The sequence below is a fragment of the Staurois parvus genome, unplaced genomic scaffold (genome assembly GCF_062004578.1).
Source record: "Staurois parvus isolate SC_StPar_1 unplaced genomic scaffold, SC_StPar_1.0 ptg000299l, whole genome shotgun sequence".
NCBI classification, from domain to species: Eukaryota; Metazoa; Chordata; class Amphibia; order Anura; family Ranidae; genus Staurois; species Staurois parvus.
Window position 1 is genome coordinate 7,705,027 of NW_028318095.1, and position 10,055 is coordinate 7,715,081.

Below are 10,055 nucleotides of genomic sequence, written 5' to 3' on the forward strand. Positions count from 1 at the left end.
ATCTTGTGATTTGTGGGGTGTGGACCAGGTCCCGTTCAGTCTGAGTTCCATCAGCCCCATTCTGGGAGTGGAAGTTTCTTACATGCCTGGTATGTTTTAAACCTTTTCTTTACTATATAATCATGACATGGGTTTATATATGTTACCTTTTGCAGATGAAGCAGTGTGCTTTCATCTTTTGAATTCCTTGATTTAACAACCACATTGCTTAATATTTTTCACTGCATCATTATATATCTTGTGATCTGAGGGGTGTGTGCCATGTGCTGTTCAGCCCACCCCAGTTTTGGAAGTGTGATGTTGCTACATGCCTGGTATGTTTCCTATCATTCCCAGTTGAAAATGGATATAGCCGTGATATGGTGTTTATTTTAAAACAATTTTCATTATGTGCATATAGGCAGTTATGGCCTGTATACTTGCTCCCACGTTCTCCCCAAGGGGGTCTTTGTTTGGCGCCTCATTGTGATCTAGCCCTGTAGATCTACCTGGTATCCTATGGTAAGTGCCAAGACAGTCACCACTTACAATACACTCTATATTATGCCATGATGAGTTGTACTATGATGTTTTATATTATGTTGTGTTATTCTGTACATATTTGTTTGGTATAGAACTATATTCCTTCAAAATACTCCTGAAGAAGTGGGAAACTGCAAAACATGTCAAGATTGGCTGACTACATACTCACCTTTATCTTGAAACAATAGCTTGCGGGTGTGAGACAGCACCAGTGGTGTGATTGTAGTGCAGCCTAGTTAGAGGGATTCTAAAACAAGCAATGTTTATTTTAATATTATATCTTTTTGTAATAAAAATATTAGGTTTTAACCTTTAAATGTCTGTGTCTTTGTTGGTACATAGAAAATCCTACTGCCCCTGTTTCTCTCTAGATTTTTTAAATAGATAATTAGGATGTAAGTAATTTTGGGCTAACACCCACCAATACTGATCACTTGATATTTAAATACTTATCTCTCTGCACTGCATTCAGAACTAAAAAAGTTGTACTTCAAATAAAATCATCTCTTGTTAATGAAATCACCTTTTTTACATTTGACGTCTTATGGAAATATAACCTAGGCAGCCGTGCAGCCTTCTAACATAAACAAACAGAAGGTTCTGTAAGCTTTCTATAAATCAATGAAATCCAACTTCTCTTTTATGATTTTGAGGATGAATCACTTTACAGTAAAAGCAGCTGCATAGGTCAGTGGGGATCTGTTTTTAAAGCAATATTAAACCCAAAAGAAAACATTAATTATATTACTTACTAATTCTTAGATGTGATGGCTCCATTTGTTTTCTTTTTTAGGTGTTCCTTTATCTTCACCTGGTGATCTGGCAAGTAATTATGCTGTATTTTAACATAACAAGCTGTTCTGCAGATGTAGCAGTTACAGTGCTGAGATAAACCATATACCACTGACAGGGGTGTTAACAATGATAAGCTTTTATTTATTTATATAAAATCTGTATTTCCAATGGGAAAAAAAACTGTTAGCTATAACTGCTTGTAAAGTGTTAGCTGGAGTTCAACTTCAATTTGTATTTGTTAATTTATCTAAATCTGTTAGTACTGTACATATAACACTCAACCCTCCCCAGACTGACAATGCTGTTGTCCAAATGTGCCCCTGTGCTCCATTATCAAGAATAGAGGCACTCTAATACAGAAGGTGTGTTACTGGCCAGATCACCAGGTGAAAACAGAAAGAAAAGCCCCAAAAAAGAACACTAATGCAACCTTCACATCTAATGATTATTAAGCTGCAAAATATAAAATGTTTAGTTTTAGATTTAATACTGCTTTGAGCTCTTTTACAGTATGTCATGAAAACGGGCATATTCCATAGTCTGGCTACAGCTGTACTTAAAAGATTCAGACAGATTCAGATCCAACAGAGCCCCAGAGGAACTACCAGAGGGAGATATATGGTAGACTTCCTGTACAAAGGAATTGCTGAAAGAGTAAGAATCCAGCGGTGTATGAAACAAGATAGACAGGGCAGAAATTTATCTTTGAAAGTCCAAGATTCATACCAAGTGCAGTATGCCTTCCATGTTCATTGGGCATGTGAAGAATATTTGCTTACTGAATCTCATGATAAGGAACTGTTGAAAAAAGCCCCTTTCCTCAAGTTCTCCACCTTCAACCTCTTCTCCTTCTCCTCCTCTTCCTCCTTCATCTCTTCCTCTTCCACATCCTCATCCCATGTGCACCAAGAAAGACTCTGGGAAACTAGAGTTTTATGGGGTGAATTATGCTCTACTGAACTACATATGGTGGAAACCTGTTGAAAGCACACTCTGTCTTTCATTTTATAATGAATCAATATATTTCCTCCTGCATTAGCAATTTTGTTTATGTACTTTTTTTATTTACACATTGTATTTTTTATATTTTCCTCCCTTGCCTTGGTCAAGCAAATACTGGCAGGTTAGGCAATACAAACACGGTAAAAAAAATTGCAGCTGGGATGGAAAACCCAGTTGAAATCTGTGTGTTTGCTGCATTTGGTGGAGTATCATTTCAGTCTACCTTGGTCCTCCTTAGCCTTTTCTGGTAAGTCTTTCAGCAAGGACAAGAGGGGAAGTGCAGGCATCAGCAAAACTGGTGATGCCTGGTAAAAACAGCACCCTTTTTCTAGTTCTTTACCTGGGTATGTCCCATGTTAACATTTTCCCACGTAACATCACTATTTATTATTGTTTTTTTTTCATTAGACTTACCTTTTTTCTTTTATTTTCTGTTTCGTTTTTTTTTTTTAAATGTTTCTAATTTTACTTTTTCTCCTAAGGCTATAGCCTGGCTATGAAAACATGGTCAGGGATGGCAAGACCATAACTGAAACACTTACAAGTGATCATATCAATAAACTACTAGGTGGTGAGGATGCACCACTGTTCGGAGGTTGCCCTATATGCAATTGAGGTACTAGCCTGCCCAGCTGTATGTACCATGTCAAAGAGGTTTTTCAGTGCAGCAGGGGCATTTGTGACTTAGAAGTTTACTTTCAATTCAACAAATCAGACCTGGATCACACAGAGATGCCAAATACCCCTTGCAGATTCCACATATTAGTACATTTACTTTATATATGTTTAACTAAAAAAAGACCAATTACATTTTGGTATATAGGGTCACAGCAAGGGGTTACAGTGCACCTAAGCATGCATTGTTTTGAGTGAACAGTATTTTCACATTTTTTTTCCCAAAGGATGCAGTAGGGTGCTACGAAAAAAGCAGTGTTTGAATGGTCTGTCAACATCACCTGTCTGAAATGACAATCACCCTAACCAAAAATGTATTATTTAAAAAATGAAAGGAAAACAACCTCAATTAATAGAACAAAGACAATTGAATAGTTAGCTATCAATCAGTTGTGGACAAATATTGGTCCCTAAATGGATTTTTGCTTATACAGATCTGTGCACACTGACAAGGCACATAAGAAAATGAACTCTAGCACTGCAACTCAAAGAACTCAAGTACAGTAGGTTAAAGCAGATGTAAGCCCAACCATTAAAATCATATAAAAGCTTTAACATCACTCAGTAATCATTGGAATGACTACATTTATTTAATCACTAGCTTTCATTAACTTCTTGCTGACCGCACTATAGTTGAATGATGGCTACAGCGCAATCGTCCAGTTCTGGGAGGGTGTCATATGACGTCCTCCTAGAACGCGCACCCCCGCGCACCCCCAGCAGCATGCACCCAGTGCTCTCTGTATCCTTTGGACACAGCTGATCACATGACATGGTAAAGGGCCAATTACAGCGGCCTTTTACCAAATGATCAGCTGTGTCCAATCACAGCTGATCACCATGTAAATACACTTGTCGGTTATGGACAGTACTTTCCTTATGCTGTCACAGCGTGAGGAAAGTATTGCTGATAATTGGCAAATCTGAAAGGAGACATCTACACTGATAATCAGTGCCCTGATTATCAGTGCAGCCCAAAGGTGCCCAGCAGTGCTGCCAATTTGCACCTGTCAGTGCTGCCAATCTGTGCCCATCAGTGCCACCAGTCAGTGCCACCTATCAGTTCCCTTCAGTGCTGCCTATTAGTGCCCATCATTGCCACCTATAAGTGCTGCAAATCATTGCAGCCTCATCAGTGCCTCCTCATCAATGCCCACCAGTTCTGCCTCAACAATGTCACCTATCAGCGTAGTTTATCAGTGCCCAACAGTGCAGCCTTAGCAACACACATCAGCAAAGAAGAAAAATTACCTGTTTCAAAATTTTATGATAGAAACTAAGAAAAGCGTTTTTATCTTCAAAAGTTTTAGTTTGTTTAGCAAAAAATAAAACACCTGGTGGTGATTAAATATTACCAAAGTAAAGCTGTTTGTGTAAAAAAATTGATTAAATATTACCAAAGTAAAGCTGTTTGTGTAAAAAAATTATAAAAATTTTATATGGGTACAGTGTTGTATGATCGTGCAATTGTTATTCAAAGTGCAACAGCACTAAAAGCTGAAAATTGTCCTGGGCAGGAAGGGGTAAAAGTACCCAGTAGGCAAGTGGTTAAAATAACAGTTGGTGATACTGATATAAAGGTTCTTGTTTGGGCTCTTTGCTTTATGGAGTGATAATACTCTCCCACAATCTCTTTCCTGTACAACACCCTGTCACATGATAGAAACATAGAAAAGTGGTCTCAGAAAAAGACCAAGTGGTCAGTCAAGTTTGACAATTTTTTTTTGTTAGCTTTTTTTGTCTGAGTATACATCTATGCTTGTCCCAAGCATGTTTGAAGCTATTTACTGTTGACCGACTCACTACCTCTGCTGGAAGTTTATTCCAATCATCAACTATTTTTTCAGAAAAATAATACTTTCTGAGATTGAACTTTCTTCCAGTTGGTTATAGGTCATGTCCCTGTGTTTATGATTTTGGTTTCCAGTTGCAAATACTGCCCTCCTGAACCTTATACCCCTTGATATATTTAAAGGTTTCAGTCATGTCTCCCCTTTCCCTTCTTTCCTCCAGACTGTACATATTAAGTTCCTGAAGTCACTCTTAATGTGTTATATCCCTCAGACCTTTCACCATTTTTGTTACATGTCTCTGGACTCATTCTGTCTCATCTACGTATCTCTTTAGTAAACCATATTGTTTTTTTCTTTATTTTATTTTTACTAACTTGCCTGACATATAATCTAGTTGCCGCCAGGATGATAGACTTTAACAGTGCCCACTGATTACATACTCCTGTCATTTTACTCCAACCTTTCAATTAATTTTTAGAAATTCAGCAAAATTTGCTCTTTGAAATCTAAAGCTTTTGTTTTTGTATATGATTTTTCAGTTCCTATTTTAATATCAAACCAAAGGCATTGGTGAACACTAGAACCCAAATTTCCTCCCACCTCAACATATGACAGTCCATCCCATTTGTCAGTACTAGGTCTATGATATGATCACCTTGGGTTGGACTTTTTAGTTACTGCTTTAGAGAAATCCCGTTCAGTTCTTCTATTACATCATTCATAATTTAAAGTATATAAATACTGGGACTTTAAATGATGTGCATCACATAATAGCATAACTGGTACAGATGATTACAAGTTTATTCCAAATATACAGATTCCATCACAATAAAATTTAATTAAGAACAGTATTGAATTAAATGTAATATATCAACATAACCAATATGGCACTATCCACTAATCCATAATATGCTTGTAAAAAATGTACAATCCAGACATATTGCATGCAAGAACGTTTTGAGGATATGCAAGGTACATATCTATAAAAAACATTAAATAAATAGATTGATAACAACATAGCATGATCAAACAATGAGCTGCACAATATCATTAAATAACCCTACTACTTACAAAGAAGCTCAAGGATAAACATGGCAGCACTAAGGGTTGAAGATCTTTAGGGATGTCTGCACCAGGAGCTGTGGCAGTATGACCCACAGAAACCAAGAAGGACAAATTAAGGGTAGACTGAATGCAGATAAGATTCAGATCCATAGTACGGCCCTTAATAGTACAAATACTAGATTCAACAAATACTAGAATTATCTATGAACAATGCAAGTATATTACTAAAGTAAATTATGTAACTACATTCACATAAATAATATGTGACCTGTATTTACTATTTAGGACCAAGAGAATAAAAAAAGCAAGAGGGTGTAGTCAGTGAAATACTAGTAAAGAGGTGAAGAGCACTATTATTATTATTATTATACAGTATTTATAAAGCGCCAATAGTTCGCTCAGCGCTGTACATTACAAAGGGGGACAGAACATGTGACAGAACAATACCAATACAATGTGATACACGAGGGGTTCGAGGGCCCTGCTCTTTCGAGCTTACAATCTAGGAGGGAGGGGGTGGTGGCACAGGAGGAGATAGCTGTGGGGGATGGGGTGGTAGGAAGAGTGGAGGAGGTCGGCAAGTTAGCAGGGGGTGGGGTAGGCTTCCCTGAAGAGATGGGTTTTCAGGGTGCGCCTAAAGGAGAGAAGAGTAGGTGATAATCTGATGGGTTGGGGCAGGGAGTTCCAGAGGATGGGTGACACCCTGGAGAAGTCCTGGAGGCGGGCATGGGAGGAGGAGACCAGGGAACTAGAGAGAAGGAGGTCTTGTGAGGAGCGGAGTGTGCGTGCTGGGCAGTACTTGGATATTAGGTCAGTGATGTAGTTCGGTGGACAGCTTTGTACGTCAGCGTTAGGATTTTGAATTTGATCCGTTGCACAATCGGAAGCCAGTGGAGGGATTGGCAGAGGGGGGTGGCGGAGACAGAACGGTTAGAAAGGTGAATGAGTCTGGCAGCCGTATTCAGGATGGACTGAAGCGGGGATAGCCAGCGGCGAGGCAGGCCAGTGAGGAGGGAGTTGCAGTAGTCGAGTCGTGATATGATGAGAGAGTGGATGAGCTGTTTAGTGGTTTCTGGGGTTAGGAACGTGCGGATTTTGGCGGTGTTGCGGAGGTGGAGTCTGCACAAGTTTGTTAAAGATTGGACTTGGGGCTGGAAGGATAGGTTGGAGTCCAGAATGACACCCAGTACTCTGGCCTGCAGGGCGGGTTTGATGGTAGCGTTGTTGGATGTGACAGAGAAATCAATGGGGGGTGGTGTCCGGGCTGGGGGGAAGACAAGAAACTCGGTTTTGGAGAGGTTCAATTTAAGGAAGTGGAGCGACATCCAGTCTGATATGTCGCTCAGTAGGTGTGTGATTCGGGCTGAGACCAAGGGGGTGAGGTGGGGGGTTGAGAGATAGATTTGTGTGTCGTCGGCATAGAGGTGGTAGTTGAAGCCGTGAGAGTGTATGAGTTGGCCAAGGGAGGAGGTATAGATGGAGAAGAGAAGGGGCCCAAGGACAGAGCCTTGAGGGACCCCAACAGAGAGGGGGAGTGAGGGGGAGGTGGTAGCATTATAGGTAACGCTGAAGGAGCGTTGTGACAGGTAGGATGAGAGCCAGGAGAGAGCAGAGTCTCTGAGGCCGAGAAAGCACTATAAAACTTAGCCCAAGAGAGGGCTAATACAAAAGAATATCCAAAATGTACAAGATATGACTGAAGATCCTGGTAAAATTCTGTAAATCCTCCTGTACAGAACATACGTTACTCTGGGATAAATCATTTGTGCCAAGGTGCATGACAATATCAACATTGCACTCTTCACTAGCTTTTTTGACAATTTTTAAAATGCTCCTTTTTTTCACAGGCTTCACTCTTCCCGACCCAACAGTTGTCCACACTGCCCTTCTGAACAGTCTTTGAGGAAGAGGTGGCTTTTTGCAGGGTAGCGCAACAGAACAAATTGGCTTAGACAGCTTCCTGATCTCAGACTGCAGGACACCAATCAATGAATTTAGACAAGCAATGTCAATACACAGAATGGAAACCTGCATACAAATGGGACAGCATCCCAGCTTCCAAAAAGCACCATGAAAAACAAATGCCAAACAAGTACTGCACTGAACTAAACCAGACATTTAAAAAAACAAAGATTTACTTCAAACTTGTGTTTCAAACAAAAGTACTAACCAATGAAAGTTTTCCTGCTGTTTTCAAACTACTTTTTTTTTTTTTTTAAGTCCGCGGAAGTGCGAAAAACAAAAACCTGTAAGTGAACAAAAAAAGTGCTAGTGCAAAACCAACACAAAAAAGTGCACTTAGGGGTGTGCTTTGTTCCCCCCCCCCAAGGGGTAGGACCTCTACCCTGATCCCCTGGAGCACGAAGCTCCTGACAGGGAGTAAGGTTCCCATGTGGTCCACCTAGCCAAAAGGCCTGGCGGACCCCTTTCCTTGTGGCCAGCCTAAACCAGCCACCAAGTACTTGTTAAGGCGACTCTCCCGAAGAGAAGCCACCCTAGGGACAGGGGAGGAAGGAACCAAAAGGCCACACATCCTCCCCCTAGACTTCAGGTTTAGGCCCGAGGACCCACACCCTACAATCCGTGGGAAAAAAAAACACACACATAACTGAAAAGTGACAAACGTGGGAGAAAAAATAAATTAAATAAATAAGTAAAAAATAAAAAAGTGGCCGTGCAATTGTGCACTGGCTAGGCCCTAAGGCCCTTAGCATAAAAATTGCCCTGGACTTAGCCAAAAGGCCTAGCCCTAAAAGGCGCAGTGCAGGAAAAGTGTCTAGAACAGTGACCATGTGCACTTTTCACACTTGGGATCCCACCCCCATGTGTTACTAGGAGCACCACTGAGGCGGCCACTCTCAAGGGGCACTATTCCACGGACATTCTGCCTCCCCGGCCCCTGGCCAGACAAGGTAGATCTGTGCAAACCAGGAGGAACTGGGCCCCTCTGGTTTTCCAGGGGGAATTACTCCCGGGCCCCAACTGCCTGTGGGCGCCTCGGTTTCTGTTCCAGCCTGTACTAACCATCAGGACTCCCATCCTACCAGCAGAGGTACTATACAACCAATCATCCCCGCAAGCAGGAATTATGGCACCCCTACTGGACACTGATAACAACAGATACTAAACTTGATCTTAGCCAAAAGGCCGAGAAGCTGTTTTCAAACTACTGCTGTTCAAACTATGCACTTTTGTCCTACTGCACTTCCAAAGAGCAAACTCTACAGAGTTGTTACCCCTCTTAAATACAGCACTAATTAGGCACCAATTTGGACAACAGAGATTCTGAAGGACCCTCTGCACACTGGTATATACCCTTTCAAGCAAACTATGCAATAAATAGGGATATTTGGTTCACACATATTGCAATACATGCTTAAGCTGGCCAACTGCGTCAAAGTAATCCCTCTATGGCCAGTCCTACTCTGCCCTGCCTACGCAAGTGCTACTGTGGACACAATGCTAGCATAGGGGAAAAGACACAATGGGGAGAGCTACAAGGTTCAGGTCTGGCTACTGACCCAACAATACAACAAACAAGAGATCCCTGTGCTCAAATCCATACAGCTAGTGCATGCATTTATCCATCAGGTGCTAAAGGGGTGTAACCACATTAACTCTAGAAATTCTGAAGGACCCTCTGCACACTGGTATATACCCTTTCAAGCAAACTATGCAATAAATAGGGATATCCTATTTATTGCATAGTTTGCTTGAAAGGGTATATACCAGTGTGCAGAGGGTCCTTCAGAATTTCTAGAGTTAATGTGGTTACACCCCTTTAGCACCTGATGGATAAATGCATGCACTAGCTGTATGGATTTGAGCACAGGGATCTCTTGTTTGTTGTAATTTGGACAACAGGTCACCTCTCTTCCATATGCTAATTGATAACACCCAGTACTCAACATGTGCTAATTGATAACACCCAGTACCCAACAGCACAAAAACAATTACCCCTGTATTTAATAAACAATCACCAATAGCAACACAGACCCATGATCAAGGTTTACAAAAGTAAACAATTAAAGAAAAGCAACTAGAGATACTTTAAATAAATTAGAAATAACTTAAGCTTACTGTTTCCAGCTACTGCTGTTCAAACTATGCACTTTTGTCCTGCCCCTGCAATAAGCCATTGCAGGGGCATATTCTCATGACATTTAAAGCATTCAGCAGTGAGGCACAGTGATATCATCCATG

General features: G+C 40.8%; 1 pseudogene; it reads right to left on the bottom strand.

Moving 5' to 3' along the window:
- Window positions 1-8,899: 8,899 nt before the first annotated feature.
- On the bottom strand, window positions 8,900-9,011 carry LOC149457879 (U2 spliceosomal RNA; annotated as a pseudogene).
- Between the last annotated feature and the right edge of the window lie 1,044 nt (window positions 9,012-10,055).